The sequence below is a fragment of the Oncorhynchus masou genome, chromosome 12 (assembly GCF_036934945.1).
Source record: "Oncorhynchus masou masou isolate Uvic2021 chromosome 12, UVic_Omas_1.1, whole genome shotgun sequence".
NCBI lineage: Eukaryota > Metazoa > Chordata > Actinopteri > Salmoniformes > Salmonidae > Oncorhynchus > Oncorhynchus masou.
Window position 1 is genome coordinate 21381500 of NC_088223.1, and position 9125 is coordinate 21390624.

Here is a 9125-nt window from a genome sequence, read left to right on the forward strand (position 1 = left end):
CTGTCTGAACTCTCTCAAGGTGTCTTCTTTGTGGGGATGTTTACTCTGCTTCCCCCAGTGTTAGGTGGATGTGTGATGCCATTTAACTGCACTCTCTCTGAACTGGGGTAGCCGGTCCAAGTCCCCGCAGGCTAAGTGAGCTCTCTATTGCTCCGCGGGTCGTGATTCTTAATGTGCTATCTGGAGGGGCTTTCAGGACGAGGACAGGAAGCAGATGCTCTGTTTGTTTGTTTGTATAGCGCTCCCTCCCTCCCGTCGCACGTCCTTGGACCAGGACCCAGGGTAGGTGCACGGGGAAGGAGGAGAGCCGAGGGGGTCAGACGACGGAAGTCTGGACCTGGGTGTCAATCACAGGTGGTTCCCGTGGGGCCTGTAGCAGATCACTGCAAATGAAGTATGTGTTTGTTGGACCGCAGCTCGTTCACTGGTATAAAAAAAGCGAATGGGAGCATTGAGCAGGACAATTCCACTGTTAAGCTGGCTAGCGCATGCCATACGGAGACACAGTACAGAACTGGCCAGACCAGGGTCAGCTTTACACGGACTCCCTCTTTGTGTTGCCAGCGTGTGTCCGTAATGGCATCCTATCCCTTATACAGTGCACTATTATTATAAAAAAATGTGCACTATGTAGGGAATAGGCTGCCATTTGTGACGCCGATTTAGGTGGGATCTATTTTGGTGAGGCACGTTCATGGAGGATCAAGTCTACCGGTACTCATCTGTTGTACATTAGCCCTCTGTAGAGTGAACACTGTTTAATTCCAGACTGGAGGTAATTACAGGGGAGGCTGAGGGAGGGGGGGCCTGTTTCCCCCAGGCATGATGGGGCTGGGGGGATAAGCCCATCATAAGCATACACACACCTCTGATTTTAGTGGTTCTCTGGTTTCCACACACACAATACCACACCAACTGTTGGGTCAAATGAAATCAGTGACGTTTTGACCAAGTACCACTTCCCCACATCTGTGAGTGAGTCCCTCCCGGTTGTGTGTGTGTGTGTGTGTGTGTGTGTGTGTGACCCACATCTGTGAGTGAGTCTCGGTCGTGACCCCACACAGCTTTAGAGGACTCGGGCTGATCCCTCTAATAAAGAGGGACGGGTTAACAGGGTAATGATGGGGTACTCATACATCCAATAACCCCTCATCTATTCATTACTAGACTTCTCTCTCCAATTACCTACGGGTCTGTTGAAAAAGCACTCTTAAGAGATTGTGTTACTATATTTGTCATAAGATGATTTTTCTTCAGTATGATTGAGTTATGTTTTTACTGTCTGATAATGTTGAGTGTTAAATCAACAGAAACAACAGCAGGGGTTTGGATGATATTAAAGATACTACACACAGCTGTATGTCCGCCACTACTAGTAGTACTAATAGGAGAGTATTACCATGGTACACCACTACTAGTAGTACTAATAGGAGAGTATTACCATGGTACACCACTACTAGTAGTACTAATAGCAGAGTATTACCATGGTACACCACTACTAGTAGTACTAATAGGAGAGTATTACCATGGTACACCACTACTAGTAGTGCTAATAGGAGAGTATTACCATGGTACACCACTACTAGTAGTGCTAATAGGAGAGTATTACCATGGTACACCACTACTAGTAGTACTAATTGGAGAGTATTACCATGGTACACCACTACTAGTTGTACTAATAGGAGAGTATTACCATGGTACACCACTACTAGTAGTGCTAATAGGAGAGTATTACCATGGTACACCACTACTAGTAGTGCTAATAGGAGTGTATTACCATGGTACACCACTACTAGTAGTACTAATTGGAGAGTATTACCATGGTACACCACTACTAGTAGTACTAATAGGAGAGTATTACCATGGTACACCACTACTAGTAGTGCTAATAGGAGAGTATTACCATGGTACACCACTACTAGTAGTGCTAATAGGAGAGTATTACCATGGTACACCACTACTAGTAGTGCTAATAGGAGAGTATTACCATGGTCCACCACTACTAGTAGTACTAATATGAGAGTATTACCATGGTACCACTACTAGTAGTACTAATAGCAGAGCGTAGTATTACCATGGTACATCACTACGAGTACTACTAATAGGAGACGATTACCATAGTCCACCACTACTAGTAGTATTAATAGGAGAGTATTACCATGGTCCACCACTACTAGTAGTACTAATAGGAGAGTATTACCATGGTACCACTACTAGTAGTACTAATAGCAGAGCATAGTATTACCATGAAACGCCACTACTTTTAGTACTAATAGGAGAGTATTATCATGGTCCGTAACTACTAGTAGTACTAATATGAGAGTATTACCATGGTACAGCACTATTAGTAGTACTACTAGTAGATAATTACCATGGTACGCCACTACTAGTAGTACTACTAGGAGATAATTACCATGGTACGCCAGTACGATTACTACTAATAGGAGATAATTACCATGGTACACCACTACTAGTAGTACTAATAGGAGACTATTACCATGGCACGCCACTACTAGTAATACTAATAGGAGAGCATAGTATTACCATGGTACACCACTACTAGTAGTATTAATAGGAGAGTTTTACCATGGTACACCACTACTAGTAGTATTAATAGGAGAGTATTACCATGGTACACCACTACTAGTAGTATTAATAGGAGAGTATTACCATGGTACACCACTACTAGTAGTATAAATAGGAGAGTATTACCATGGTACGCCACTACTAGTAGTACTAATAGCAGAGCATAGTATTACTATGGTACACCACTACTAGTAGTACTAATAGGAGACTATTACCATGGTACACCACTACTAGTAGTACTAATAGGAGACTATTACCATGGTACACCACTACTAGTAGTACTAATAGGAGACTATTACCATGGCACGCCACTACTAGGGATACTAATAGGAGAGCATAGTATTACCATGGTACGCCACTACTAGTAATACTAATATGAGAGCATAGTATTACCATGGTACACCACTACTAGTAGTATTAATAGGAGAGTATTACCATGGTACGCCACTACTAGTAGTATTTTCATGGTTCTCTGGGGCTATTTTCAATTTTACCTTTATTTTACCCGACAGGTCAAATAAGAACACATTCTTATTTACAATGATGGCCCAGCAAATTACATTGTGACACTCCAATTTATGATCTTGGGTAACATTTGAATATTACATTTGGTTATTTTTTTGTCCCCTTCAACGGAGCAGACTAAAGCAACAGGTGAAGCAATAACCAAACACAGCTCTGAGCTCTCCCACGCTTTGCAACTAAAACACTGTTCAATTTCCACAAAAACGAAATAATAAATCACCAAGAGATTGAAAAAAAAAATCTCTCAATCTCAACAATTATATAAATTTACAATGGACGTTAAGCTCTCTGAGAAATCGAACACCTGATGTTGGGGCTAAACGAAATACAATTCATATCGAATGCAATCAATCTGGCCACCATAAGAGAAGGGGGCTCGACGGTGCTGAAACGCGCCTGGCTCTAGGGGGTGGCTCGGGGGCGGGGTTGGGGGCGTGTCTCAGGGGGGCTGTTAAGGGCCTGTATCACACTGGAGGTGGTCCCGTTCAAGGATAATGTGCTAAATGGGAGACAGATGCTGTCTGTGCTAGTGGCCTTCCTCAGACTGGCCCTCTGAGTAGTCTACACAGGTACAGCAGGCTGAGAGGGCCTGCTCTGAAAACATTATTGGTATTGTCACTGATGATAAATGGGTTCAAGGCTGTCATGAGAGAGAGTCCAGTTTTCTGAGTTTGTGTCTGTCTGTCTGTCATTGTGCGTGTACAGTAAGTGCAGGTTTGCTGTCTGGGATGACTTCAACATGAACTGACAGTAACATGTTGCTTCACGGTGTTCTTATTATTGTGATGTTATTATAGTACATTATAATAAGTTAATCTGTACAGTGTAATAACAGAGACATGATCATGGGGACTAGGCTTGGACCTGGTCTAGAGGTTGTTCTGGATATGGGGACATGTTGTGTTCCAGACAGCGTCTGACCTTGTTTTGGTGTGGTCTGGTATGGTCTGGGCTGTAAGGGATATCCAGCAGACAGCCGACCCAGCCTCTCCCCGAAAGGATCGGATGGTGTTTATGAGCGGAAGGCCAAAGCCACAGAGTCCAACCTGCATAGAACTGCGTAACTTAACGTGTCATAGAGGGAGCATGCAGCGGAGTGCAGTCCACACACCCTTCTTACTCTACAGCACTTTAGGGCATAATAATGAGGAAATAACCCTGGCGCTGGCCCGGCTCTGACCCTCCCTCCACTGTGGACCTTCTATCCATCTTCATCAGCCCTCTGTGACACGGTCCGTTCACAGCTCTACAGGATGTTGAACCTGAGACCCCGCCAAGCCAGGGAGTGGACCCCTCAGCTGTGTCACTGTCATTTACCCCTGGCGATAGGCCAGCGGGAGCAGGCAGATCAGGATGTGAACCTCGACAGAGCAGAGTGACACAGGACTCAGACCTATGATGCTAATATGCTACACATATGGTTTTCATATGGCTCACTGTTTGAGGCAGCAGAAACAGCCATAACTTAGTGATAGGAAGTTTATTTATTATTTATTTATGTACTTATCCATCCATGCAACTGGATGGATGCATGCCAATGTAGCCTCTTGTAAATATATGGACAGACAACTATGCTTAACAGTACATTTTTAGGGCCTTTAGTAACCAGTGTAAATATACACTTTTCCTACAGGAAAGGGGAAGAATGAGTTATTGCTTTTGGAGATTTAACTGGCAATTAAGGGCTTGATTATCCAAACACTATTACACATTGTCACAACATGTCAGTCAGACTTTAGGCAAGCCAATATCACACAGGAGGTGGAGAATTATGGTTATAGTTTAGTTGATGCCATGGGGCTTGGCATATTTAAAGAACAATTCCACCCCAAAACTATATTTTGGTATTGTTGATATAGTCACAAGATGTTGTGCATGTCAGCAATCAAGTTTTCAAGATATATAACTTTCAAAATACAGAAATACTGCCGGTATGATGCAAATCTAGTGATTTAGGAACTGGCAGGTATAAGTCAGTGAGGCGACTGGGTGAGAACCCGCTCTGGGTAAGGACCCTCGTTCTTCTCAAAGTGTTGACAGTACTCCAGAGATAGGGAATTGTAGTTAACAGCTGTTTAAACACAGTGCTATTTTCTCTGTGGTCAATAAGAGAAAGCCCAATTAGGTAGTAAAACTCTGCAGTGCTAAAGTGCACGGTGAGTTTGCCAGAAAAGTAGCCTTGAGTCGATGTGGAGCCATTTGGCAAGGAAGGAGGCTGCCTGCGTTTCTGGGAGAAACAGGAGCTCTATGGGCAAGGCCCAAACACTGGTGTTCCTCACATTTATGAACAGACAGGGTTTATGATATGAGAAGTGTCAAATTTAGGTCACAACTCATGAGAAGGTGAAGGAGAATTTCTGAAATATATTACCCGTCGCCTCTGCTCAGTGTACGTTCACAGTTAGGGCGCTGAAAATGGACTGCGCACTTTTCCGTAGTACAAAAATCCTGATTTGGGACTTGGAGTCAGACTTTGTTCAACCTAGTTGCATGCTCATTTTTCAGGCTGCTTTTTTCTCCATTACATACACTCTGTTTGTTCATCCTGTAGTGCAAATATTTTGAGAGCGTTTCACCTTCATTCCCCCGAGCCATCCCCTGAAATACATACTCTGGAAGAGCAACCCGGGGCACCAGCTCAGGGATTTCCCTGTGGCTGCAGATAAAATGTCATCCCATTCCCTATATAGTTTACTACTTTTGACTAGTCTGAAACGACATTTGAAAAATGAAAATGGTATTGAAATGGCATTTCAGATGCAGGCCAGGTTTCTCAGGCTGTGGGCAGGTCAGGCAGCATCTCTTCTTGTTTGAGAGACTGAGTGAAAACCGCCCGTCTTCAGTCTGAAGAGCTGTGTGCCAGTATGAAATTATTTTTAGCGGTGACAGTGAGGTAGCTACTAGTGTTTCACTTGTCTGGACAGTGTATGGTGGAGTAACAGCAGCACACTGTCTGTCTGTCAAAGGGCTTTGCCTCCAGGTAACCCCTCCACCTCCATGGTTTGGCAGTGGGAGGAAGTTAGGGAGGGGGGCGAGAGAGAGGTGGAGGGGAACGAGGAAGGGGGTAGAGGAATGAGGAAGGGGGTAGAGGAATGGAGTGGAGGGGGCACATAATCAAAGGAAAACAGAAGTATCACTACTCCTGCACCTCCACAACCCACCTGGATGATGGTCCAGTCGCTGAAAAAGAAGCTAAACTTATTCAACGTTTATTTTAGCAGAACCCGATTTTACTTTATGTAATTTGTTATTCTTCCTCGTTTACCCTGTCCTGCCGCATGAATCGCTGGAGATTGTTTTCGGTGGCGTGTGTCCATCTGGTTTCCAAGTTCTTTCTGGATAATACTCTTACCACCTGTTCCATCTCCACATAAGTTTAGTCTACGACGCTACGCTACTCTTAGCCCTATGTTGAGGAGAGTTTATCAAACCGCAATTTCACTGTAAAACACAGGGGCTGCACAAAATGGGTCCCCACAAAAACCCAATAGTGTTGGTGATTCATGTGTGAAACAAATGTCAGTTTTTTTTATCAAGAAGGAATCACAAATAAAGGGAGGAGTTAGCAACACCCTGGGCGCTAGTTGAAGCCTGTAACACTCTGGGCCCTAGTTGAAGCCTGTAACACCCTGGGCCCTAGTTGAAGCCTGTAACACCCTGGGCCCTAGTTGAAGCCTGTAACACCCTGGGCCCTAGTTGAAGCCTGTAACACCCTGGGCCCTAGTTGAAGCCTGTAACACCCTGGGCCCTAGTTGAAGCCTGTAACACCCTGGGCCCTAGTTGAAGCCTGTAACACCCTGGGCCCTAGTTGAAGCCTGTAACACCCTGGGCCCTAGTTGAAGCCTGTAACACTCTGGGCCCTAGTTGTAGCCTGTAACTGAAACACTCTGGGCCCAAGTTGAAGTATGTTACTGAGTCCCAGAGTTGTTGTTGGTCAGCTCACAAGGTCAGGAAAAACTCCTGGCCCTAATTATTCCATTGACAACTCCTGGCATTCTGAACTGCCTCAACATCCTTTCAGTTGTGGAAGACCATCGCCTAAGTCAAGACCTGCCACTGCTTGAACCCACAGTTGCTTTAGTTTTGATATTAAGGCGTCTTTGAGATTCTCTTTGTAATGAAAAACGCTAAACACAATAAAGTAGCATGATAATACATGCAGACTCAGTGCGTTCTGTTCGTACTAGATACACATAGTCCAATATCGAATTTCACACCATTTTCTGTTCACATAGGATGATGAACACCTATGTCATCAAAATCAAACAGTCTCTCCCCTGGAATCCAGCCTCTCTCAAGGTTTCAAGTTCGATTGGAGAGCATTAACGTTAAGGTGATGGTAAATCTGCTATTAGCGGATCAAAGCCCAAGATTTCTTTCCTGGTCATCAGTTTCAACAATTAAAGCTCCAAAGTGAACCAGGGTACTACTAAATACAGTTGAAATAGTCATTTCCAGCTCCTGCAGGAGCCAAGAGAAAACGAGGTGTGGAGAGCAATGGCGAAAGGAGAGTAATGCAACGTTTTGCGGCTCTCCTTCCTTGTCTATGGTTGCATTTCAAATGGCGCCCTGGCCAGAAGTAGTGCACTCGGAAGGGGTCTGAATACTTTTCCTTTCTCCACATTTTGTTACAGCCTTTTCCTCATCAATCTACACACAATAACCCATTATGACAAAGGGAAAACAAGTTTTTAATCATTTTTTGCAGAATATATTAAAAATAGATTACAGAAATACCTTACTGACATAAGTATTCAGACCCTTTGCTATGAGACTCGAAATTGAGCTCAGGTGCATCCTGTTTTCGTTGATCATCCTTGAGATGTTTCTACAACTTGATTGGAGTTCACCTGTGGTAAATTCAATTGATTGGACATGGTTTGGAAAGGCACACACCTGTCTATATAAGGTCCCACAGTTGACAGTGCATGTTCATAGCAAAAACCAAGCCATGAGGTTGAAGGAATTGTCCATAGAGCTCCAAGACAGGATTGTGCAGAGGCACAGATCTGGGGAAGGGTATCAAAACATGTATGCAGCGTTGAATGTCTAAGAACACAGTGGCCTCCATCATTCTCAAATGGAAGAAATTTGGAACCACCAAGAATCTTCCTAGAGCTGGCCGCACGGCCAAACTTGGAGAAGGGCCTTGGCCAGGGAGGTGACCAAGAACCCGATGGTCACTCTGACAGAGCTCCAGAGTTCCTCTGTGGAGATGGGAGAACCTTCCAGAAGGACAACCATCCTTGCAGCACTCTGCAAATCAGGCCTTTATGGTGGAGTGACCAGACGGAAGGCACTCCTCTGTAAAAGGCACATGAGAGCTCGCTTGGAGTTTGCCAAAAGGCACCTAAAGGACTCTCAGACCATGAGAAACAGGATTCTCTGGTCTGATGAAACCAAGATTTAATTATTTTTCCTGAATGCTAAGCGTCATGTCTGGAGGAAACCTGGCACCATCCGTACAGTGAAGCATGCTGTGAGGATGTTTTCAGTGGCAGGGACTAGTCAGGATCGAGGGAAAGATGAACGGAACCAAGTACAGAGAGATCCTTGATGAAAACCTGCTCCAGAGCGCTCAGGACCTCAGACTGGGGCAAAGGTTCCCCTTCCAACAGGACAACAACGCTAAGCACACAGCCAAGTCAACGTAGGAGCGGCTTCTGGACAAGTCTCTGAATGTCCTTGAGTGGCCCAGCCAGAGCCCGGACTTGAACCCGATCTAACATCTTTGGAGAGACCTGAAAATAGCTGTGCAGCGACGCTCCCCATCCAACATGACAGAGCATGAGAGGATCTGTAGAGAAGGGAGAAACTCCCCAAATACAGGTGTGCCACGCTTGTAGCGTCATACCCAAGAAGACTCGAGGCTGTAATTGCTGCCACAGGTGCTTCAGCAAAGTACTGAGTAAATGGTTTGAATACTTATGTAAATGGTATATTGCCATAAATTAGCAGAAATGTCTAACGACCTGTTTTTGCTTTGTTATGAGGTATTGTGTGTAGATTGAGGG